Source organism: Hyla sarda, chromosome 4, assembly GCF_029499605.1.
Source record: "Hyla sarda isolate aHylSar1 chromosome 4, aHylSar1.hap1, whole genome shotgun sequence".
NCBI classification, from domain to species: Eukaryota; Metazoa; Chordata; class Amphibia; order Anura; family Hylidae; genus Hyla; species Hyla sarda.
Window position 1 is genome coordinate 43,934,226 of NC_079192.1, and position 22,215 is coordinate 43,956,440.

Genomic DNA, 22,215 nt, shown 5'->3' on the forward strand with positions numbered 1-22,215 from the left:
AAAACTGTGAGTTTGATCCTCACTTTGGGCAATTTTTCCATCTTTTGCCATGAGGTTTGGTTGACTTCTTGTCTTTAGCCATGAGAGACACAACTGGGCAATTTTCTTGTCTTTAGCCATGAGGTTTTGCTGAATTCCTTAAGAGATGGGCATGAGTTTAGCTTAGAAGGCAAGTGGACCAAATGAATGGCTTAAAGCTGTGGGGTAATGATTTTCTTTTTCCATCCACAAAGTACAACTCCAACTCCAGCTGCTTAACTCTGCAGTGATCTGGTCGGCCTATGAATTTAATAATCTGAAAACTGTGAGTTTAATCCTCACACCAGGCAATTTTTCCATCTTTTGCCATGAGGTTTGGTTGACTTCCTTAGCATCATAGAGTTAGAAAGTGGAGATGGGGATGAGTTTAGCTTTGAAGCCAAGTGGGATCTTGAGAAAATGGATATAATAAATGGCTAACAACAGATGTGTTCCGATTTCTTTCTTTTCACCCACAAAGACCAACTAGAACTCCGTCCGCTTCACTTTCAAATGACCTCACCCTCCTTTGAACTTGCCTGCAAGTTTATAAAAAAAAACACATTCCCATACCGGGAGTCAAACCCGGGCCGCCTGGGTGAAAACCAGGAATCCTAACCGCTATACCATATGGAACCTGCTTCTGCCACAGTTTTTTTGTATGAGGAAAAAAAAGTAAAAAAGTGATCTAAAATTTGTATTCTTTTGAATTATCCGCTTGGCACTGGATCACAGCACCATGCCACTTGCCTCGTTAGCGCAGTAGGTAGCGCGTCAGTCTCATAATCAGAAGGTCGTGAGTTCGATCCTCACACGGGGCAATTTTTCTTGGCTTTATCCATGAGGTTTTGTTGATTTCCTTAAGAGATGGGCATGAGTTTAGCTTAGAAGGCAAGTGGACCAAATGAATGGCTTAAAGCTGTGGGGTAAGGATTTTCTTTTTTCATCCACAAAGAACAACTCCAACTCCAGCTGCTTAACTCTGCAGTGATCTGGTCGGCCTATGAATTTAATAATCTGAAAACTGTGAGTTTGATCCTCACTTTGGGCAATTTTTCCATCTTTTGCCATGAGGTTTGGTTGACTTCTTGTCTTTAGCCATGAGAGACACAACTGGGCAATTTTCTTGTCTTTAGCCATGAGGTTTTGCTGAATTCCTTAAGAGATGGGCATGAGTTTAGCTTAGAAGGCAAGTGGACCAAATGAATGGCTTAAAGCTGTGGGGTAATGATTTTCTTTTTCCATCCACAAAGTACAACTCCAACTCCAGCTGCTTAACTCTGCAGTGATCTGGTCGGCCTATGAATTTAATAATCTGAAAACTGTGAGTTTAATCCTCACACCAGGCAATTTTTCCATCTTTTGCCATGAGGTTTGGTTGACTTCCTTAGCATCATAGAGTTAGAAAGTGGAGATGGGGATGAGTTTAGCTTTGAAGCCAAGTGGGATCTTGAGAAAATGGATATAATAAATGGCTAACAACAGATGTGTTCCGATTTCTTTCTTTTCACCCACAAAGACCAACTAGAACTCCGTCCGCTTCACTTTCAAATGACCTCACCCTCCTTTGAACTTGCCTGCAAGTTTATAAAAAAAACACATTCCCATACCGGGAGTCAAACCCGGGCCGCCTGGGTGAAAACCAGGAATCCTAACCGCTATACCATATGGAATGCTTTTGCCACAGTTTTTCTGTATGAGGAAAAAAAAGTAAAAAAGTGATCCAAAATTTGTATTCTTTTGAATTATCCGCTTGGCACTGGATCACAGCACCATGCCACTTGCCTCGTTAGCGCAGTAGGTAGCGCGTCAGTCTCATAATCAGAAGGTCGTGAGTTCGATCCTCACACGGGGCAATTTTTCTTGGCTTTATCCATGAGGTTTTGTTGATTTCCTTAAGAGATGGACATGAGTTTAGCTTAGAAGGCAAGTGGACCAAATGAATGGCTTAAAGCTGTGGGGTAAGGATTTTCTTTTTTCATCCACAAAGAACAACTCCAACTCCAGCTGCTTAACTCTGCAGTGATCTGGTCGGCCTATGAATTTAATAATCTGAAAACTGTGAGTTTGATCCTCACTTTGGGCAATTTTTCCATCTTTTGCCATGAGGTTTGGTTGACTTCTTGTCTTTAGCCATGAGAGACAAAACTGGGCAATTTTCTTGTCTTTAGCCATGAGGTTTTGTTGATTTCCGTAAGAGATGGGCATGAGTTTAGCTTAGAAGGTAATTTTTCCATCTTTTGCCATGAGGTTTGGTTGACTTCTTGTCTTTAGCCATGAGAGACAAAACTGGGCAATTTTCTTGTCTTTAGCCATGAGGTTTTGCTGAATTCCTTAAGAGATGGGCATGAGTTTAGCTTAGAAGGCAAGTGGACCAAATGAATGGCTTAAAGCTGTGGGGTAATGATTTTCTTTTTCCATCCACAAAGTACAACTCTAACTCCAGCTGCTTAACTCTGCAGTGATCTGGTTGGCCTATGAATTTAATAATCTGAAAACTGTGAGTTTAATCCTCACACCAGGCAATTTTTCCATCTTTTGCCACGAGGTTTGGTTGACTTCCTTAGCATCATAGAGTTAGAAAGTGGAGATGGGTATGAGTTTAGCTTTGAAGCCAAGTGGGATCTTGAGAAAATGGATATAATAAATGGCTAACAACAGATGTGTTCCGATTTCTTTCTTTTCACCCACAAAGACCAACTAGAACTCCGTCCGCTTCACTTTCAAATGACCTCACCCTCCTTTGAACTTGCCTGCAAGTTTATAAAAAAAACACACATTCCCATACCGGGAGTCGAACCCGGGCCGCCTGGGTGAAAACCAGGAATCCTAACCGCTAGACCATATGGGACCTGCTTTTGCCACAGTTTTTTTGTATGAGGAAAAAAAAAAGTAAAAAACTGATCTAAAATTTGTATTCTTTTGAATTATCCGCTTGGCACTGGATCATACCACCATGCCACTTGCTTCGTTAGCGCAGTAGGTAGCGCGTCAGTCTCATAATCTGAAGGTCGTGAGTTCGATCCTCACACGGGGCAATTTTTCTTGGCTTTAGCCATGAGGTTTTGTTGATTTCCTTAAGAGATGGGCATGAGTTTAGCTTAGAAGGCAAGTGGACCAAATGAATGGCTTAAAGCTGTGGGGTAAGGATTTTCTTTTTTCATCCACAAAGAACAACTCCAACTCCAGCTGCTTAACTCTGCAGTGATCTGGTCGGCCTATGAATTTAATAATCTGAAAACTGTGAGTTTGATCCTCACTTTGGGCAATTTCTCCATCTTTTGCCATGAGGTTTGGTTGACTTCTTGTCTTTAGCCATGAGAGACACAACTGGGCAATTTTCTTGTCTTTAGCCATGAGGTTTTGCTGAATTCCTTAAGAGATGGGCATGAGTTTAGCTTAGAAGGCAAGTGGACCAAATGAATGGCTTAAAGCTGTGGGGTAATGATTTTCTTTTTCCATCCACAAAGTACAACTCCAACTCCAGCTGCTTAACTCTGCAGTGATCTGGTCGGCCTATGAATTTAATAATCTGAAAACTGTGAGTTTAATCCTCACACCAGGCAATTTTTCCATCTTTTGCCATGAGGTTTGGTTGACTTCCTTAGCATCATAGAGTTAGAAAGTGGAGATGGGGATGAGTTTAGCTTTGAAGCCAAGTGGGATCTTGAGAAAATGGATATAATAAATGGCTAACAACAGATGTGTTCCGATTTCTTTCTTTTCACCCACAAAGACCAACTAGAACTCCGTCCGCTTCACTTTCAAATGACCTCACCCTCCTTTGAACTTGCCTGCAAGTTTATAAAAAAAACACACATTCCCATACCGGGAGTCGAACCCGGGCCGCCTGGGTGAAAACCAGGAATCCTAACCGCTAGACCATATGGGACCTGCTTCTGCCACAGTTTTTTTGTATGAGGAAAAAAAAAAGTAAAAAAGTTATCTAAAATTTGTATTCTTTTGAATTATCCGCTTGGCACTGGATCATACCACCATGCCACTTGCTTCGTTGGCGCAGTAGGTAGCGCGTCAGTCTCATAATCTGAAGGTCGTGAGTTCGATCCTCACACGGGGCAATTTTTCTTGGCTTTAGCCATGAGGTTTTGTTGATTTCCTTAAGAGATGGGCATGAGTTTAGCTTAGAAGGCAAGTGGACCGAATGAATGGCTTAAAGCTGTGGGGTAATGATTTTCTTTTTTCATCCACAAAGAACAACTCCAACTCCAGCTGCTTAACTCTGCAGTGATCTGGTCGGCCTATGATTTTAATAATCTGAAAACTGTGAGTTTGATTCCCACACCGGGCAATTTTTCCATCTTTTGCCATGAGGTTTGGTTGACTTCTTGTCTTTAGCCATGAGAGACAAAACTGGGCAATTTTCTTGTCTTTAGCCATGAGGTTTTGTTGATTTCCTTAAGAGATGGGCATGAGTTTAGCTTAGAAGGTAATTTTTCCATCTTTTGCCATGAGGTTTGGTTGACTTCTTGTCTTTAGCCATGAGAGACAAAACTGGGCAATTTTCTTGTCTTTAGCCATGAGGTTTTGCTGAATTCCTTAAGAGATGGGCATGAGTTTAGCTTAGAAGGCAAGTGGACCAAATGAATGGCTTAAAGCTGTGGGGTAATGATTTTCTTTTTCCATCCACAAAGTACAACTCCAACTTCAGCTGCTTAACTCTGCAGTGATCTGGTCGGCCTATGAATTTAATAATCTGAAAACTGTGAGTTTAATCCTCACACCAGGCAATTTTTCCATCTTTTGCCATGAGGTTTGGTTGACTTCCTTAGCATCATAGAGTTAGAAAGTGGAGATGGGGATGAGTTTAGCTTTGAAGCCAAGTGGGATCTTGAGAAAATGGATATAATAAATGGCTAACAACAGATGTGTTCCGATTTCTTTCTTTTCACCCACAAAGACCAACTAGAACTCCGTCCGCTTCACTTTCAAATGACCTCACCCTCCTTTGAACTTGCCTGCAAGTTTATAAAAAAAACACATTCCCATACCGGGAGTCGAACCCGGGCCGCCTGGGTGAAAACCAGGAATCCTAACCGCTAGACCATATGGGACCTGCTTCTGCCACAGTTTTTTTGTTGGAGGAAAAAAAAAAAGTAAAAAAGTGATCTAAAATTTGTATTCTTTTGAATTATCCGCTTGGCACTGGATCATACCACCATGCCACTTGCCTCGTTAGCGTAGTAGGTAGCGCGTCAGTCTCATAATCTGAAGGTCGTGAGTTCAATCCTCACACGGGGCAATTTTTCTTGGCTTTAGCCATGAGGTTTTGTTGATTTCCTTAAGAGATGGGCATGAGTTTAGCTTAGAAGGCAAGTGGACCAAATGAATGGCTTAAAGCTGTGGGGTAATGATTTTCTTTTTTCATCCACAAAGAACAACTCCAACTCCAGCTGCTTAACTCTGCAGTGATCTGGTCGGCCTATGAATTTAATAATCTGAAAACTGTGAGTTTAATCCTCACACCAGGCAATTTTTCCATCTTTTGCCATGAGGTTTGGTTGACTTCCTTAGCATCATAGAGTTAGAAAGTGGAGATGGGGATGAGTTTAGCTTTGAAGCCAAGTGGGATCTTGAGAAAATCGATATAATAAATGGCTAACAACAGATGTGTTCCGATTTCTTTCTTTTCACCCACAAAGACCAACTACAACTCCATCCGCTTCACTTTCCAATGACCTCACCCTCCTTTGAACTTGCCTGCAAGTTTATTAAAAAAAAAAAATTCCGATACCGGGAGTCGAACCCAGGCCGCCTGGGTGAAAACCAGGAATCCTAACCGCTAGACCATATGGGACCTACTTCTGCCACTGTTTTTTTGTTTGAGGAACAAAAAAAAAAGTAAAAAAGTGATCTAAAATTTGTATTCTTTTGAATTATCAGCTTGGCACTGGATCATACCACCATGCCACTTGCCTCGTTAGCGCAGTAGGTAGCCCGTCAGTCTCATAATCTGAAGGTCGTGAGTTCAATCCTCACACAGGGCAATTTTTCTTGGCTTTAGCCATGAGGTTTTGTTGATTTCCTTAAGAGATGGGCATGAGTTTAGCTTAGAAGGCAAGTGGACCAAATGAATGGCTTAAAGCTGTGGGGTAATGATTTTCTTTTTTCATCCACAAAGAACAACTCCAACTCCAGCTGCATAACTCTGCAGTGATCTGGTCGGCCTCTGAATTTAATAATCTGAAAACTGTGAGTTTGATTCCCACACCGGGCAATTTTTCCATCTTTTGCCATGAGGTTTGGTTGACTTCTTGTCTTTAGCCATGAGAGACAAAACTGGGCAATTTTCTTGTCTTTAGCCATGAGGTTTTGTTGATTTCCTTAAGAGATGGGCATGAGTTTAGCTTAGAAGGTAATTTTTCCATCTTTTGCCATGAGGTTTGGTTGACTTCTTGTCTTTAGCCATGAGAGACAAAACTGGGCAATTTTCTTGTCTTTAGCCATGAGGTTTTGCTGAATTCCTTAAGAGATGGGCATGAGTTTAGCTTAGAAGGCAAGTGGACCAAATGAATGGCTTAAAGCTGTGGGGTAATGATTTTCTTTTTCCATCCACAAAGTACAACTCCAACTCCAGCTGCTTAACTCTGCAGTGATCTGGTCGGCCTATGAATTTAATAATCTGAAAACTGTGAGTTTAATCCTCACACCAGGCAATTTTTCCATCTTTTGCCACGAGGTTTGGTTGACTTCCTTAGCATCATAGAGTTAGAAAGTGGAGATGGGGATGAGTTTAGCTTTGAAGCCAAGTGGGATCTTGAGAAAATGGATATAATAAATGGCTAACAACAGATGTGTTCCGATTTCTTTCTTTTCACCCACAAAGACCAACTAGAACTCCGTCCGCTTCACTTTCAAATGACCTCACCCTCCTTTGAACTTGCCTGCAAGTTTATAAAAAAAACACATTCCCATACCGGGAGTCGAACCCGGGCCGCCTGGGTGAAAACCAGGAATCCTAACCGCTAGACCATATGGGACCTGCTTCTGCCACAGTTTTTTTGTATGAGGAAAAAAAAAGTAAAAAAGTGATCTAAAATTTGTATTCTTTTGAATTATCCGCTTGGCACTGGATCATACCACCATGCCACTTGCCTCGTTAGCGCAGTAGGTAGCACGTCAGTCTCATAATCTGAAGGTCATGAGTTCGATCCTCACACGGGGCAATTTTTCTTGGCTTTAGCCATGAGGTTTTGTTGATTTCCTTAAGAGATGGGCATGAGTTTAGCTTAGAAGGCAAGTGGACCAAATGAATGGCTTAAAGCTGTGGGGTAATGATTTTCTTTTTTCATCAACAAAGAACAACTCCAACTCCAGCTGCTTAAATCTGCAGTGATCTGGTCGGCCTATGAATTTAATAATCTGAAAACTGTGAGTTTGATCCTCACTTTGGGCAATTTTTCCATCTTTTGCCATGAGGTTTGGTTGACTTCTTGTCTTTAGCCATGAGAGACACAACTGGGCAATTTTCTTGTCTTTAGCCATGAGGTTTTGCTGAATTCCTTAAGAGATGGGCATGAGTTTAGCTTAGAAGGCAAGTGGACCAAATGAATGGCTTAAAGCTGTGGGGTAATGATTTTCTTTTTCCATCCACAAAGTACAACTCCAACTCCAGCTGCTTAACTCTGCAGTGATCTGGTCGGCCTATGAATTTAATAATCTGAAAACTGTGAGTTTAATCCTCACACCAGGCAATTTTTCCATCTTTTGCCATGAGGTTTGGTTGACTTCCTTAGCATCATAGAGTTAGAAAGTGGAGATGGGGATGAGTTTAGCTTTGAAGCCAAGTGGGATCTTGAGAAAATGGATATAATAAATGGCTAACAACAGATGTGTTCCGATTTCTTTCTTTTCACCCACAAAGACCAACTAGAACTCCGTCCGCTTCACTTTCAAATGACCTCACCCTCCTTTGAACTTGCCTGCAAGTTTATAAAAAAAACACACATTCCCATACCGGGAGTCGAACCCGGGCCGCCTGGGTGAAAACCAGGAATCCTAACCGCTAGACCATATGGGACCTGCTTTTGCCACAGTTTTTTTGTATGAGGAAAAAAAAAAGTAAAAAACTGATCTAAAATTTGTATTCTTTTGAATTATCCGCTTGGCACTGGATCATACCACCATGCCACTTGCTTCGTTAGCGCAGTAGGTAGCGCGTCAGTCTCATAATCTGAAGGTCGTGAGTTCGATCCTCACACGGGGCAATTTTTCTTGGCTTTAGCCATGAGGTTTTGTTGATTTCCTTAAGAGATGGGCATGAGTTTAGCTTAGAAGGCAAGTGGACCAAATGAATGGCTTAAAGCTGTGGGGTAAGGATTTTCTTTTTTCATCCACAAAGAACAACTCCAACTCCAGCTGCTTAACTCTGCAGTGATCTGGTCGGCCTATGAATTTAATAATCTGAAAACTGTGAGTTTGATCCTCACTTTGGGCAATTTCTCCATCTTTTGCCATGAGGTTTGGTTGACTTCTTGTCTTTAGCCATGAGAGACACAACTGGGCAATTTTCTTGTCTTTAGCCATGAGGTTTTGCTGAATTCCTTAAGAGATGGGCATGAGTTTAGCTTAGAAGGCAAGTGGACCAAATGAATGGCTTAAAGCTGTGGGGTAATGATTTTCTTTTTCCATCCACAAAGTACAACTCCAACTCCAGCTGCTTAACTCTGCAGTGATCTGGTCGGCCTATGAATTTAATAATCTGAAAACTGTGAGTTTAATCCTCACACCAGGCAATTTTTCCATCTTTTGCCATGAGGTTTGGTTGACTTCCTTAGCATCATAGAGTTAGAAAGTGGAGATGGGGATGAGTTTAGCTTTGAAGCCAAGTGGGATCTTGAGAAAATGGATATAATAAATGGCTAACAACAGATGTGTTCCGATTTCTTTCTTTTCACCCACAAAGACCAACTAGAACTCCGTCCGCTTCACTTTCAAATGACCTCACCCTCCTTTGAACTTGCCTGCAAGTTTATAAAAAAAACACACATTCCCATACCGGGAGTCGAACCCGGGCCGCCTGGGTGAAAACCAGGAATCCTAACCGCTAGACCATATGGGACCTGCTTCTGCCACAGTTTTTTTGTATGAGGAAAAAAAAAAGTAAAAAAGTTATCTAAAATTTGTATTCTTTTGAATTATCCGCTTGGCACTGGATCATACCACCATGCCACTTGCTTCGTTGGCGCAGTAGGTAGCGCGTCAGTCTCATAATCTGAAGGTCGTGAGTTCGATCCTCACACGGGGCAATTTTTCTTGGCTTTAGCCATGAGGTTTTGTTGATTTCCTTAAGAGATGGGCATGAGTTTAGCTTAGAAGGCAAGTGGACCGAATGAATGGCTTAAAGCTGTGGGGTAATGATTTTCTTTTTTCATCCACAAAGAACAACTCCAACTCCAGCTGCTTAACTCTGCAGTGATCTGGTCGGCCTATGATTTTAATAATCTGAAAACTGTGAGTTTGATTCCCACACCGGGCAATTTTTCCATCTTTTGCCATGAGGTTTGGTTGACTTCTTGTCTTTAGCCATGAGAGACAAAACTGGGCAATTTTCTTGTCTTTAGCCATGAGGTTTTGTTGATTTCCTTAAGAGATGGGCATGAGTTTAGCTTAGAAGGTAATTTTTCCATCTTTTGCCATGAGGTTTGGTTGACTTCTTGTCTTTAGCCATGAGAGACAAAACTGGGCAATTTTCTTGTCTTTAGCCATGAGGTTTTGCTGAATTCCTTAAGAGATGGGCATGAGTTTAGCTTAGAAGGCAAGTGGACCAAATGAATGGCTTAAAGCTGTGGGGTAATGATTTTCTTTTTCCATCCACAAAGTACAACTCCAACTTCAGCTGCTTAACTCTGCAGTGATCTGGTCGGCCTATGAATTTAATAATCTGAAAACTGTGAGTTTAATCCTCACACCAGGCAATTTTTCCATCTTTTGCCATGAGGTTTGGTTGACTTCCTTAGCATCATAGAGTTAGAAAGTGGAGATGGGGATGAGTTTAGCTTTGAAGCCAAGTGGGATCTTGAGAAAATGGATATAATAAATGGCTAACAACAGATGTGTTCCGATTTCTTTCTTTTCACCCACAAAGACCAACTAGAACTCCGTCCGCTTCACTTTCAAATGACCTCACCCTCCTTTGAACTTGCCTGCAAGTTTATAAAAAAAACACATTCCCATACCGGGAGTCGAACCCGGGCCGCCTGGGTGAAAACCAGGAATCCTAACCGCTAGACCATATGGGACCTGCTTCTGCCACAGTTTTTTTGTTGGAGGAAAAAAAAAAAGTAAAAAAGTGATCTAAAATTTGTATTCTTTTGAATTATCCGCTTGGCACTGGATCATACCACCATGCCACTTGCCTCGTTAGCGTAGTAGGTAGCGCGTCAGTCTCATAATCTGAAGGTCGTGAGTTCAATCCTCACACGGGGCAATTTTTCTTGGCTTTAGCCATGAGGTTTTGTTGATTTCCTTAAGAGATGGGCATGAGTTTAGCTTAGAAGGCAAGTGGACCAAATGAATGGCTTAAAGCTGTGGGGTAATGATTTTCTTTTTTCATCCACAAAGAACAACTCCAACTCCAGCTGCTTAACTCTGCAGTGATCTGGTCGGCCTATGAATTTAATAATCTGAAAACTGTGAGTTTAATCCTCACACCAGGCAATTTTTCCATCTTTTGCCATGAGGTTTGGTTGACTTCCTTAGCATCATAGAGTTAGAAAGTGGAGATGGGGATGAGTTTAGCTTTGAAGCCAAGTGGGATCTTGAGAAAATCGATATAATAAATGGCTAACAACAGATGTGTTCCGATTTCTTTCTTTTCACCCACAAAGACCAACTACAACTCCATCCGCTTCACTTTCCAATGACCTCACCCTCCTTTGAACTTGCCTGCAAGTTTATTAAAAAAAAAAAATTCCGATACCGGGAGTCGAACCCAGGCCGCCTGGGTGAAAACCAGGAATCCTAACCGCTAGACCATATGGGACCTACTTCTGCCACTGTTTTTTTGTTTGAGGAACAAAAAAAAAAGTAAAAAAGTGATCTAAAATTTGTATTCTTTTGAATTATCAGCTTGGCACTGGATCATACCACCATGCCACTTGCCTCGTTAGCGCAGTAGGTAGCCCGTCAGTCTCATAATCTGAAGGTCGTGAGTTCAATCCTCACACAGGGCAATTTTTCTTGGCTTTAGCCATGAGGTTTTGTTGATTTCCTTAAGAGATGGGCATGAGTTTAGCTTAGAAGGCAAGTGGACCAAATGAATGGCTTAAAGCTGTGGGGTAATGATTTTCTTTTTTCATCCACAAAGAACAACTCCAACTCCAGCTGCATAACTCTGCAGTGATCTGGTCGGCCTCTGAATTTAATAATCTGAAAACTGTGAGTTTGATTCCCACACCGGGCAATTTTTCCATCTTTTGCCATGAGGTTTGGTTGACTTCTTGTCTTTAGCCATGAGAGACAAAACTGGGCAATTTTCTTGTCTTTAGCCATGAGGTTTTGTTGATTTCCTTAAGAGATGGGCATGAGTTTAGCTTAGAAGGTAATTTTTCCATCTTTTGCCATGAGGTTTGGTTGACTTCTTGTCTTTAGCCATGAGAGACAAAACTGGGCAATTTTCTTGTCTTTAGCCATGAGGTTTTGCTGAATTCCTTAAGAGATGGGCATGAGTTTAGCTTAGAAGGCAAGTGGACCAAATGAATGGCTTAAAGCTGTGGGGTAATGATTTTCTTTTTCCATCCACAAAGTACAACTCCAACTCCAGCTGCTTAACTCTGCAGTGATCTGGTCGGCCTATGAATTTAATAATCTGAAAACTGTGAGTTTAATCCTCACACCAGGCAATTTTTCCATCTTTTGCCACGAGGTTTGGTTGACTTCCTTAGCATCATAGAGTTAGAAAGTGGAGATGGGGATGAGTTTAGCTTTGAAGCCAAGTGGGATCTTGAGAAAATGGATATAATAAATGGCTAACAACAGATGTGTTCCGATTTCTTTCTTTTCACCCACAAAGACCAACTAGAACTCCGTCCGCTTCACTTTCAAATGACCTCACCCTCCTTTGAACTTGCCTGCAAGTTTATAAAAAAAACACATTCCCATACCGGGAGTCGAACCCGGGCCGCCTGGGTGAAAACCAGGAATCCTAACCGCTAGACCATATGGGACCTGCTTCTGCCACAGTTTTTTTGTATGAGGAAAAAAAAAGTAAAAAAGTGATCTAAAATTTGTATTCTTTTGAATTATCCGCTTGGCACTGGATCATACCACCATGCCACTTGCCTCGTTAGCGCAGTAGGTAGCACGTCAGTCTCATAATCTGAAGGTCATGAGTTCGATCCTCACACGGGGCAATTTTTCTTGGCTTTAGCCATGAGGTTTTGTTGATTTCCTTAAGAGATGGGCATGAGTTTAGCTTAGAAGGCAAGTGGACCAAATGAATGGCTTAAAGCTGTGGGGTAATGATTTTCTTTTTTCATCAACAAAGAACAACTCCAACTCCAGCTGCTTAACTCTGCAGTGATCTGGTCGGCCTATGAATTTAATAATCTGAAAACTGTGAGTTTGATCCTCACTTTGGGCAATTTTTCCATCTTTTGCCATGAGGTTTGGTTGACTTCTTGTCTTTAGCCATGAGAGACACAACTGGGCAATTTTCTTGTCTTTAGCCATGAGGTTTTGCTGAATTCCTTAAGAGATGGGCATGAGTTTAGCTTAGAAGGCAAGTGGACCAAATGAATGGCTTAAAGCTGTGGGGTAATGATTTTCTTTTTCCATCCACAAAGTACAACTCCAACTCCAGCTGCTTAACTCTGCAGTGATCTGGTCGGCCTATGAATTTAATAATCTGAAAACTGTGAGTTTAATCCTCACACCAGGCAATTTTTCCATCTTTTGCCATGAGGTTTGGTTGACTTCCTTAGCATCATAGAGTTAGAAAGTGGAGATGGGGATGAGTTTAGCTTTGAAGCCAAGTGGGATCTTGAGAAAATGGATATAATAAATGGCTAACAACAGATGTGTTCCGATTTCTTTCTTTTCACCCACAAAGACCAACTAGAACTCCGTCCGCTTCACTTTCAAATGACCTCACCCTCCTTTGAACTTGCCTGCAAGTTTATAAAAAAAACACATTCCCATTCCGGGAGTCAAACCCGGGCCGCCTGGGTGAAAACCAGGAATCCTAACCGCTATACCATATGGAACCTGCTTCTGCCACAGTTTTTTTGTATGAGGAAAAAAAAGTAAAAAAGTGATCTAAAATTTGTATTCTTTTGAATTATCCGCTTGGCACTGGATCACAGCACCATGCCACTTGCCTCGTTAGCGCAGTAGGTAGCGCGTCAGTCTAATAATCAGAAGGTCGTGAGTTCGATCCTCACACGGGGCAATTTTTCTTGGCTTTATCCATGAGGTTTTGTTGATTTCCTTAAGAGATGGGCATGAGTTTAGCTTAGAAGGCAAGTGGACCAAATGAATGGCTTAAAGCTGTGGGGTAAGGATTTTCTTTTTTCATCCACAAAGAACAACTCCAACTCCAGCTGCTTAACTCTGCAGTGATCTGGTCGGCCTATGAATTTAATAATCTGAAAACTGTGAGTTTGATCCTCACTTTGGGCAATTTTTCCATCTTTTGCCATGAGGTTTGGTTGACTTCTTGTCTTTAGCCATGAGAGACACAACTGGGCAATTTTCTTGTCTTTAGCCATGAGGTTTTGCTGAATTCCTTAAGAGATGGGCATGAGTTTAGCTTAGAAGGCAAGTGGACCAAATGAATGGCTTAAAGCTGTGGGGTAATGATTTTCTTTTTCCATCCACAAAGTACAACTCCAACTCCAGCTGCTTAACTCTGCAGTGATCTGGTCGGCCTATGAATTTAATAATCTGAAAACTGTGAGTTTAATCCTCACACCAGGCAATTTTTCCATCTTTTGCCATGAGGTTTGGTTGACTTCCTTAGCATCATAGAGTTAGAAAGTGGAGATGGGGATGAGTTTAGCTTTGAAGCCAAGTGGGATCTTGAGAAAATGGATATAATAAATGGCTAACAACAGATGTGTTCCGATTTCTTTCTTTTCACCCACAAAGACCAACTAGAACTCCGTCCGCTTCACTTTCAAATGACCTCACCCTCCTTTGAACTTGCCTGCAAGTTTATAAAAAAAACACATTCCCATACCGGGAGTCAAACCCGGGCCGCCTGGGTGAAAACCAGGAATCCTAACCGCTATACCATATGGAACCTGCTTCTGCCACAGTTTTTTTGTATGAGGAAAAAAAAGTAAAAAAGTGATCCAAAATTTGTATTCTTTTGAATTATCCGCTTGGCACTGGATCACAGCACCATGCCACTTGCCTCGTTAGCGCAGTAGGTAGCGCGTCAGTCTCATAATCAGAAGGTCGTGAGTTCGATCCTCACACGGGGCAATTTTTCTTGGCTTTATCCATGAGGTTTTGTTGATTTCCTTAAGAGATGGGCATGAGTTTAGCTTAGAAGGCAAGTGGACCAAATGAATGGCTTAAAGCTGTGGGGTAAGGATTTTCTTTTTTCATCTACAAAGAACAACTCCAACTCCAGCTGCTTAACTCTGCAGTGATCTGGTCGGCCTATGAATTTAATAATCTGAAAACTGTGAGTTTGATCCTCACTTTGGGCAATTTTTCCATCTTTTGCCATGAGGTTTGGTTGACTTCTTGTCTTTAGCCATGAGAGACAAAACTGGGCAATTTTCTTGTCTTTAGCCATGAGGTTTTGTTGATTTCCGTAAGAGATGGGCATGAGTTTAGCTTAGAAGGTAATTTTTCCATCTTTTGCCATGAGGTTTGGTTGACTTCTTGTCTTTAGCCATGAGAGACAAAACTGGGCAATTTTCTTGTCTTTAGCCATGAGGTTTTGCTGAATTCCTTAAGAGATGGGCATGAGTTTAGCTTAGAAGGCAAGTGGACCAAATGAATGGCTTAAAGCTGTGGGGTAATGATTTTCTTTTTCCATCCACAAAGTACAACTCTAACTCCAGCTGCTTAACTCTGCAGTGATCTGGTTGGCCTATGAATTTAATAATCTGAAAACTGTGAGTTTAATCCTCACACCAGGCAATTTTTCCATCTTTTGCCACGAGGTTTGGTTGACTTCCTTAGCATCATAGAGTTAGAAAGTGGAGATGGGTATGAGTTTAGCTTTGAAGCCAAGTGGGATCTTGAGAAAATGGATATAATAAATGGCTAACAACAGATGTGTTCCGATTTCTTTCTTTTCACCCACAAAGACCAACTAGAACTCCGTCCGCTTCACTTTCAAATGACCTCACCCTCCTTTGAACTTGCCTGCAAGTTTATAAAAAAAACACACATTCCCATACCGGGAGTCGAACCCGGGCCGCCTGGGTGAAAACCAGGAATCCTAACCGCTAGACCATATGGGACCTGCTTCTGCCACAGTTTTTTTGTATGAGGAAAAAAAAAAGTAAAAAAGTGATCTAAAATTTGTATTCTTTTGAATTATCCGCTTGGCACTGGATCATACCACCATGCCACTTGCTTCGTTAGCGCAGTAGGTAGCGCGTCAGTCTCATAATCTGAAGGTCGTGAGTTCGATCCTCACACGGGGCAATTTTTCTTGGCTTTAGCCATGAGGTTTTGTTGATTTCCTTAAGAGATGGGCATGAGTTTAGCTTAGAAGGCAAGTGGACCAAATGAATGGCTTAAAGCTGTGGGGTAAGGATTTTCTTTTTTCATCCACAAAGAACAACTCCAACTCCAGCTGCTTAACTCTGCAGTGATCTGGTCGGCCTATGAATTTAATAATCTGAAAACTGTGAGTTTGATCCTCACTTTGGGCAATTTCTCCATCTTTTGCCATGAGGTTTGGTTGACTTCTTGTCTTTAGCCATGAGAGACACAACTGGGCAATTTTCTTGTCTTTAGCCATGAGGTTTTGCTGAATTCCTTAAGAGATGGGCATGAGTTTAGCTTAGAAGGCAAGTGGACCAAATGAATGGCTTAAAGCTGTGGGGTAATGATTTTCTTTTTCCATCCACAAAGTACAACTCCAACTCCAGCTGCTTAACTCTGCAGTGATCTGGTCGGCCTATGAATTTAATAATCTGAAAACTGTGAGTTTAATCCTCACACCAGGCAATTTTTCCATCTTTTGCCATGAGGTTTGGTTGACTTCCTTAGCATCATAGAGTTAGAAAGTGGAGATGGGGATGAGTTTAGCTTTGAAGCCAAGTGGGATCTTGAGAAAATGGGTATAATAAATGGCTAACAACAGATGTGTTCCGATTTCTTTCTTTTCACCCACAAAGACCAACTAGAACTCCGTCCGCTTCACTTTCAAATGACCTCACCCTCCTTTGAACTTGCCTGCAAGTTTATAAAAAAAACACACATTCCCATACCGGGAGTCGAACCCGGGCCGCCTGGGTGAAAACCAGGAATCCTAACCGCTAGACCATATGGGACCTGCTTCAGCCACAGTTTTTTTGTATGAGGAAAAAAAAAAGTAAAAAAGTTATCTAAAATTTGTATTCTTTTGAATTATCCGCTTGGCACTGGATCATACCACCATGCCACTTGCTTCGTTAGCGCAGTAGGTAGCGCGTCAGTCTCATAATCTGAAGGTCGTGAGTTCGATCCTCACACGGGGCAATTGTTCTTGGCTTTAGCCATGAGGTTTTGTTGATTTCCTTAAGAGATGGGTATGAGTTTAGCTTAGAAGGCAAGTGGACCGAATGAATGGCTTAAAGCTGTGGGGTAAGGATTTTCTTTTTTCATCCACAAAGAACAACTCCAACTCCAGCTGCTTAACTCTGCAGTGATCTGGTCGGCCTATGATTTTAATAATCTGAAAACTGTGAGTTTGATTCCCACACCGGGCAATTTTTCCATCTTTTGCCATGAGGTTTGGTTGACTTCTTGTCTTTAGCCATGAGAGACAAAACTGGGCAATTTTCTTGTCTTTAGCCATGAGGTTTTGTTGATTTCCTTAAGAGATGGGCATGAGTTTAGCTTAGAAGGTAATTTTTCCATCTTTTGCCATGAGGTTTGGTTGACTTCTTGTCTTTAGCCATGAGAGACAAAACTGGGCAATTTTCTTGTCTTTAGCCATGAGGTTTTGCTGAATTCCTTAAGAGATGGGCATGAGTTTAGCTTAGAAGGCAAGTGGACCAAATGAATGGCTTAAAGCTGTGGGGTAATGATTTTCTTTTTCCATCCACAAAGTACAACTCCAACTTCAGCTGCTTAACTCTGCAGTGATCTGGTCGGCCTATGAATTTAATAATCTGAAAACTGTGAGTTTAATCCTCACACCAGGCAATTTTTCCATCTTTTGCCATGAGGTTTGGTTGACTTCCTTAGCATCATAGAGTTAGAAAGTGGAGATGGGGATGAGTTTAGCTTTGAAGCCAAGTGGGATCTTGAGAAAATGGATATAATAAATGGCTAACAACAAATGTGTTCCGATTTCTTTCTTTTCACCCACAAAGACCAACTAGAACTCCGTCCGCTTCACTTTCAAATGACCTCACCCTCCTTTGAACTTGCCTGCAAGTTTATAAAAAAAACACATTCCCATACCGGGAGTCGAACCCGGGCCGCCTGGGTGAAAACCAGGAATCCTAACCGCTAGACCATATGGGACCTGCTTCTGCCACAGTTTTTTTGTTGGAGGAAAAAAAAAAAAGGAAAAAAGTGATCTAAAATTTGTATTCTTTTGAATTATCCGCTTGGCACTGGATCATACCACCATGCCACTTGCCTCGTTAGCGTAGTAGGTAGCGCGTCAGTCTCATAATCTGAAGGTCGTGAGTTCAATCCTCACACGGGGCAATTTTTCTTGGCTTTAGCCATGAGGTTTTGTTGATTTCCTTAAGAGATGGGCATGAGTTTAGCTTAGAAGGCAAGTGGACCAAATGAATGGCTTAAAGCTGTGGGGTAATGATTTTCTTTTTTCATCCACAAAGAACAACTCCAACTCCAGCTGCTTAACTCTGCAGTGATCTGGTCGGCCTATGAATTTAATAATCTGAAAACTGTGAGTTTAATCCTCACACCAGGCAATTTTTCCATCTTTTGCCATGAGGTTTGGTTGACTTCCTTAGCATCATAGAGTTAGAAAGTGGAGATGGGGATGAGTTTAGCTTTGAAGCCAAGTGGGATCTTGAGAAAATCGATATAATAAATGGCTAACAACAGATGTGTTCCGAATTCTTTCTTTTCACCCACAAAGACCAACTACAACTCCATCCGCTTCACTTTCCAATGACCTCACCCTCCTTTGAACTTGCCTGCAAGTTTATTAAAAAAAACACATTCCCATACCGGGAGTCGAACCCGGGCCGCCTGGGTGAAAACCAGGAATCCTAACCGCTAGACCATATGGGACCTGCTTCTGCCACAGTTTTTTTGTATGAGGAAAAAAAAAAAGTAAAAAAGTGATCTAAAATTTGTATTCTTTTGAATTATCAGCTTGGCACTGGATCATACCACCATGCCACTTGCCTCGTTAGCGCAGTAGGTAGCCCGTCAGTCTCATAATCTGGAGGTCGTGAGTTCAATCCTCACACGGGGCAATTTTTCTTGGCTTTAGCCATGAGGTTTTGTTGATTTCCTTAAGAGATGGGCATGAGTTTAGCTTAGAAGGCAAGTGGACCAAATGAATGGCTTAAAGCTGTGGGGTAATGATTTTCTTTTTTCATCCACAAAGAACAACTCCAACTCCAGCTGCATAACTCTGCAGTGATCTGGTCGGCCTATGAATTTAATAATCTGAAAACTGTGAGTTTGATTCCCACACCGGGCAATTTTTCCATCTTTTGCCATGAGGTTTGGTTGACTTCTTGTCTTTAGCCATGAGAGACAAAACTGGGCAATTTTCTTGTCTTTAGCCATGAGGTTTTGTTGATTTCCTTAAGAGATGGGCATGAGTTTAGCTTAGAAGGTAATTTTTCCATCTTTTGCCATGAGGTTTGGTTGACTTCTTGTCTTTAGCCATGAGAGACAAAACTGGGCAATTTTCTTGTCTTTAGCCATGAGGTTTTGCTGAATTCCTTAAGAGATGGGCATGAGTTTAGCTTAGAAGGCAAGTGGACCAAATGAATGGCTTAAAGCTGTGGGGTAATGATTTTCTTTTTCCATCCACAAAGTACAACTCCAACTCCAGCTGCTTAACTCTGCAGTGATCTGGTCGGCCTATGAATTTAATAATCTGAAAACTGTGAGTTTAATCCTCACACCAGGCAATTTTTCCATCTTTTGCCACGAGGTTTGGTTGACTTCCTTAGCATCATAGAGTTAGAAAGTGGAGATGGGGATGAGTTTAGCTTTGAAGCCAAGTGGGATCTTGAGAAAATGGATATAATAAATGGCTAACAACAGATGTGTTCCGATTTCTTTCTTTTCACCCACAAAGACCAACTAGAACTCCGTCCGCTTCACTTTCAAATGACCTCACCCTCCTTTGAACTTGCCTGCAAGTTTATAAAAAAAACACATTCCCATACCGGGAGTCGAACCCGGGCCGCCTGGGTGAAAACCAGGAATCCTAACCGCTAGACCATATGGGACCTGCTTCTGCCACAGTTTTTTTGTATGAGGAAAAAAAAAGTAAAAAAGTGATCTAAAATTTGTATTCTTTTGAATTATCCGCTTGGCACTGGATCATACCACCATGCCACTTGCCTCGTTAGCGCAGTAGGTAGCACGTCAGTCTCATAATCTGAAGGTCATGAGTTCCATCCTCACACGGGGCAATTTTTCTTGGCTTTAGCCATGAGGTTTTGTTGATTTCCTTAAGAGATGGGCATGAGTTTAGCTTAGAAGGCAAGTGGACCAAATGAATGGCTTAAAGCTGTGGGGTAATGATTTTCTTTTTTCATCCACAAAGAACAACTCCAACTCCAGCTGCTTAACTCTGCAGTGATCTGGTCGGCCTATGAATTTAATAATCTGAAAACTGTGAGTTTGATCCTCACTTTGGGCAATTTTTCCATCTTTTGCCATGAGGTTTGGTTGACTTCTTGTCTTTAGCCATGAGAGACACAACTGGGCAATTTTCTTGTCTTTAGCCATGAGGTTTTGCTGAATTCCTTAAGAGATGGGCATGAGTTTAGCTTAGAAGGCAAGTGGACCAAATGAATGGCTTAAAGCTGTGGGGTAATGATTTTCTTTTTCCATCCACAAAGTACAACTCCAACTCCAGCTGCTTAACTCTGCAGTGATCTGGTCGGCCTATGAATTTAATAATCTGAAAACTGTGAGTTTAATCCTCACACCAGGCAATTTTTCCATCTTTTGCCATGAGGTTTGGTTGACTTCCTTAGCATCATAGAGTTAGAAAGTGGAGATGGGGATGAGTTTAGCTTTGAAGCCAAGTGGGATCTTGAGAAAATGGATATAATAAATGGCTAACAACAGATGTGTTCCGATTTCTTTCTTTTCACCCACAAAGACCAACTAGAACTCCGTCCGCTTCACTTTCAAATGACCTCACCCTCCTTTGAACTTGCCTGCAAGTTTATAAAAAAAACACATTCCCATACCGGGAGTCAAACCCGGGCCGCCTGGGTGAAAACCAGGAATCCTAACCGCTATACCATATGGAACCTGCTTCTGCCACAGTTTTTTTGTATGAGGAAAAAAAAGTAAAAAAGTGATCTAAAATTTGTATTCTTTTGAATTATCCGCTTGGCACTGGATCACAGCACCATGCCACTTGCCTCGTTAGCGCAGTAGGTAGCGCGTCAGTCTCATAATCAGAAGGTCGTGAGTTCGATCCTCACACGGGGCAATTTTTCTTGGCTTTATCCATGAGGTTTTGTTGATTTCCTTAAGAGATGGGCATGAGTTTAGCTTAGAAGGCAAGTGGACCAAATGAATGGCTTAAAGCTGTGGGGTAAGGATTTTCTTTTTTCATCCACAAAGAACAACTCCAACTCCAGCTGCTTAACTCTGCAGTGATCTGGTCGGCCTATGAATTTAATAATCTGAAAACTGTGAGTTTGATCCTCACTTTGGGCAATTTTTCCATCTTTTGCCATGAGGTTTGGTTGACTTCTTGTCTTTAGCCATGAGAGACACAACTGGGCAATTTTCTTGTCTTTAGCCATGAGGTTTTGCTGAATTCCTTAAGAGATGGGCATGAGTTTAGCTTAGAAGGCAAGTGGACCAAATGAATGGCTTAAAGCTGTGGGGTAATGATTTTCTTTTTCCATCCACAAAGTACAACTCCAACTCCAGCTGCTTAACTCTGCAGTGATCTGGTCGGCCTATGAATTTAATAATCTGAAAACTGTGAGTTTAATCCTCACACCAGGCAATTTTTCCATCTTTTGCCATGAGGTTTGGTTGACTTCCTTAGCATCATAGAGTTAGAAAGTGGAGATGGGGATGAGTTTAGCTTTGAAGCCAAGTGGGATCTTGAGAAAATGGATATAATAAATGGCTAACAACAAATGTGTTCCGATTTCTTTCTTTTCACCCACAAAGACCAACTAGAACTCCGTCCGCTTCACTTTCAAATGACCTCACCCTCCTTTGAACTTGCCTGCAAGTTTATAAAAAAAACACATTCCCATACCGGGAGTCGAACCCGGGCCGCCTGGGTGAAAACCAGGAATCCTAACCGCTAGACCATATGGGACCTGCTTCTGCCACAGTTTTTTTGTTGGAGGAAAAAAAAAAAAGTAAAAAAGTGATCTAAAATTTGTATTCTTTTGAATTATCCGCTTGGCACTGGATCATACCACCATGCCACTTGCCTCGTTAGCGTAGTAGGTAGCGCGTCAGTCTCATAATCTGAAGGTCGTGAGTTCAATCCTCACACGGGGCAATTTTTCTTGGCTTTAGCCATGAGGTTTTGTTGATTTCCTTAAGAGATGGGCATGAGTTTAGCTTAGAAGGCAAGTGGACCAAATGAATGGCTTAAAGCTGTGGGGTAATGATTTTCTTTTTTCATCCACAAAGAACAACTCCAACTCCAGCTGCTTAACTCTGCAGTGATCTGGTCGGCCTATGAATTTAATAATCTGAAAACTGTGAGTTTAATCCTCACACCAGGCAATTTTTCCATCTTTTGCCATGAGGTTTGGTTGACTTCCTTAGCATCATAGAGTTAGAAAGTGGAGATGGGGATGAGTTTAGCTTTGAAGCCAAGTGGGATCTTGAGAAAATCGATAT

The 22,215-nt window shown here is 41.7% G+C and overlaps 28 non-coding genes across 28 annotated transcripts; 14 read left to right on the plus strand and 14 right to left on the minus strand.

Moving 5' to 3' along the window:
• The first annotated feature begins 766 nt into the window (after positions 1-766).
• TRNAM-CAU (transfer RNA methionine (anticodon CAU)) lies at positions 767-839 on the plus strand. The gene has a single exon. It is a non-coding gene; the product is annotated as a tRNA-Met (tRNA).
• A 962-nt stretch (positions 840-1,801) lies between these two features.
• Positions 1,802-1,874, plus strand: TRNAM-CAU (transfer RNA methionine (anticodon CAU)). Its single transcript has one exon. It is a non-coding gene; the product is annotated as a tRNA-Met (tRNA).
• A 923-nt stretch (positions 1,875-2,797) lies between these two features.
• TRNAE-UUC (transfer RNA glutamic acid (anticodon UUC)) lies at positions 2,798-2,869 on the minus strand. Its single transcript has one exon. It is a non-coding gene; the product is annotated as a tRNA-Glu (tRNA).
• A 114-nt stretch (positions 2,870-2,983) lies between these two features.
• TRNAM-CAU (transfer RNA methionine (anticodon CAU)) lies at positions 2,984-3,056 on the plus strand. The gene has a single exon. It is a non-coding gene; the product is annotated as a tRNA-Met (tRNA).
• Positions 3,057-3,838: 782 nt separating this feature from the next.
• Positions 3,839-3,910, minus strand: TRNAE-UUC (transfer RNA glutamic acid (anticodon UUC)). Its single transcript has one exon. It is a non-coding gene; the product is annotated as a tRNA-Glu (tRNA).
• A 114-nt stretch (positions 3,911-4,024) lies between these two features.
• On the plus strand, positions 4,025-4,097 carry TRNAM-CAU (transfer RNA methionine (anticodon CAU)). The gene has a single exon. It is a non-coding gene; the product is annotated as a tRNA-Met (tRNA).
• Positions 4,098-5,018: 921 nt separating this feature from the next.
• TRNAE-UUC (transfer RNA glutamic acid (anticodon UUC)) lies at positions 5,019-5,090 on the minus strand. Its single transcript has one exon. It is a non-coding gene; the product is annotated as a tRNA-Glu (tRNA).
• A 115-nt stretch (positions 5,091-5,205) lies between these two features.
• On the plus strand, positions 5,206-5,278 carry TRNAM-CAU (transfer RNA methionine (anticodon CAU)). Its single transcript has one exon. It is a non-coding gene; the product is annotated as a tRNA-Met (tRNA).
• Positions 5,279-6,944: 1,666 nt separating this feature from the next.
• TRNAE-UUC (transfer RNA glutamic acid (anticodon UUC)) lies at positions 6,945-7,016 on the minus strand. The gene has a single exon. It is a non-coding gene; the product is annotated as a tRNA-Glu (tRNA).
• A 968-nt stretch (positions 7,017-7,984) lies between these two features.
• Positions 7,985-8,056, minus strand: TRNAE-UUC (transfer RNA glutamic acid (anticodon UUC)). The gene has a single exon. It is a non-coding gene; the product is annotated as a tRNA-Glu (tRNA).
• Positions 8,057-8,170: 114 nt separating this feature from the next.
• Positions 8,171-8,243, plus strand: TRNAM-CAU (transfer RNA methionine (anticodon CAU)). The gene has a single exon. It is a non-coding gene; the product is annotated as a tRNA-Met (tRNA).
• Positions 8,244-9,025: 782 nt separating this feature from the next.
• Positions 9,026-9,097, minus strand: TRNAE-UUC (transfer RNA glutamic acid (anticodon UUC)). The gene has a single exon. It is a non-coding gene; the product is annotated as a tRNA-Glu (tRNA).
• Positions 9,098-9,211: 114 nt separating this feature from the next.
• Positions 9,212-9,284, plus strand: TRNAM-CAU (transfer RNA methionine (anticodon CAU)). The gene has a single exon. It is a non-coding gene; the product is annotated as a tRNA-Met (tRNA).
• A 921-nt stretch (positions 9,285-10,205) lies between these two features.
• On the minus strand, positions 10,206-10,277 carry TRNAE-UUC (transfer RNA glutamic acid (anticodon UUC)). The gene has a single exon. It is a non-coding gene; the product is annotated as a tRNA-Glu (tRNA).
• Positions 10,278-10,392: 115 nt separating this feature from the next.
• Positions 10,393-10,465, plus strand: TRNAM-CAU (transfer RNA methionine (anticodon CAU)). Its single transcript has one exon. It is a non-coding gene; the product is annotated as a tRNA-Met (tRNA).
• Positions 10,466-12,131: 1,666 nt separating this feature from the next.
• TRNAE-UUC (transfer RNA glutamic acid (anticodon UUC)) lies at positions 12,132-12,203 on the minus strand. Its single transcript has one exon. It is a non-coding gene; the product is annotated as a tRNA-Glu (tRNA).
• Positions 12,204-14,390: 2,187 nt separating this feature from the next.
• TRNAM-CAU (transfer RNA methionine (anticodon CAU)) lies at positions 14,391-14,463 on the plus strand. Its single transcript has one exon. It is a non-coding gene; the product is annotated as a tRNA-Met (tRNA).
• Positions 14,464-15,386: 923 nt separating this feature from the next.
• TRNAE-UUC (transfer RNA glutamic acid (anticodon UUC)) lies at positions 15,387-15,458 on the minus strand. Its single transcript has one exon. It is a non-coding gene; the product is annotated as a tRNA-Glu (tRNA).
• A 114-nt stretch (positions 15,459-15,572) lies between these two features.
• TRNAM-CAU (transfer RNA methionine (anticodon CAU)) lies at positions 15,573-15,645 on the plus strand. Its single transcript has one exon. It is a non-coding gene; the product is annotated as a tRNA-Met (tRNA).
• Positions 15,646-16,427: 782 nt separating this feature from the next.
• Positions 16,428-16,499, minus strand: TRNAE-UUC (transfer RNA glutamic acid (anticodon UUC)). The gene has a single exon. It is a non-coding gene; the product is annotated as a tRNA-Glu (tRNA).
• A 114-nt stretch (positions 16,500-16,613) lies between these two features.
• On the plus strand, positions 16,614-16,686 carry TRNAM-CAU (transfer RNA methionine (anticodon CAU)). Its single transcript has one exon. It is a non-coding gene; the product is annotated as a tRNA-Met (tRNA).
• A 921-nt stretch (positions 16,687-17,607) lies between these two features.
• TRNAE-UUC (transfer RNA glutamic acid (anticodon UUC)) lies at positions 17,608-17,679 on the minus strand. The gene has a single exon. It is a non-coding gene; the product is annotated as a tRNA-Glu (tRNA).
• A 116-nt stretch (positions 17,680-17,795) lies between these two features.
• On the plus strand, positions 17,796-17,868 carry TRNAM-CAU (transfer RNA methionine (anticodon CAU)). The gene has a single exon. It is a non-coding gene; the product is annotated as a tRNA-Met (tRNA).
• Positions 17,869-18,351: 483 nt separating this feature from the next.
• On the minus strand, positions 18,352-18,423 carry TRNAE-UUC (transfer RNA glutamic acid (anticodon UUC)). Its single transcript has one exon. It is a non-coding gene; the product is annotated as a tRNA-Glu (tRNA).
• A 1,109-nt stretch (positions 18,424-19,532) lies between these two features.
• TRNAE-UUC (transfer RNA glutamic acid (anticodon UUC)) lies at positions 19,533-19,604 on the minus strand. Its single transcript has one exon. It is a non-coding gene; the product is annotated as a tRNA-Glu (tRNA).
• A 1,150-nt stretch (positions 19,605-20,754) lies between these two features.
• On the plus strand, positions 20,755-20,827 carry TRNAM-CAU (transfer RNA methionine (anticodon CAU)). The gene has a single exon. It is a non-coding gene; the product is annotated as a tRNA-Met (tRNA).
• A 780-nt stretch (positions 20,828-21,607) lies between these two features.
• On the minus strand, positions 21,608-21,679 carry TRNAE-UUC (transfer RNA glutamic acid (anticodon UUC)). The gene has a single exon. It is a non-coding gene; the product is annotated as a tRNA-Glu (tRNA).
• Positions 21,680-21,795: 116 nt separating this feature from the next.
• On the plus strand, positions 21,796-21,868 carry TRNAM-CAU (transfer RNA methionine (anticodon CAU)). Its single transcript has one exon. It is a non-coding gene; the product is annotated as a tRNA-Met (tRNA).
• Positions 21,869-22,215: the final 347 nt, after the last annotated feature.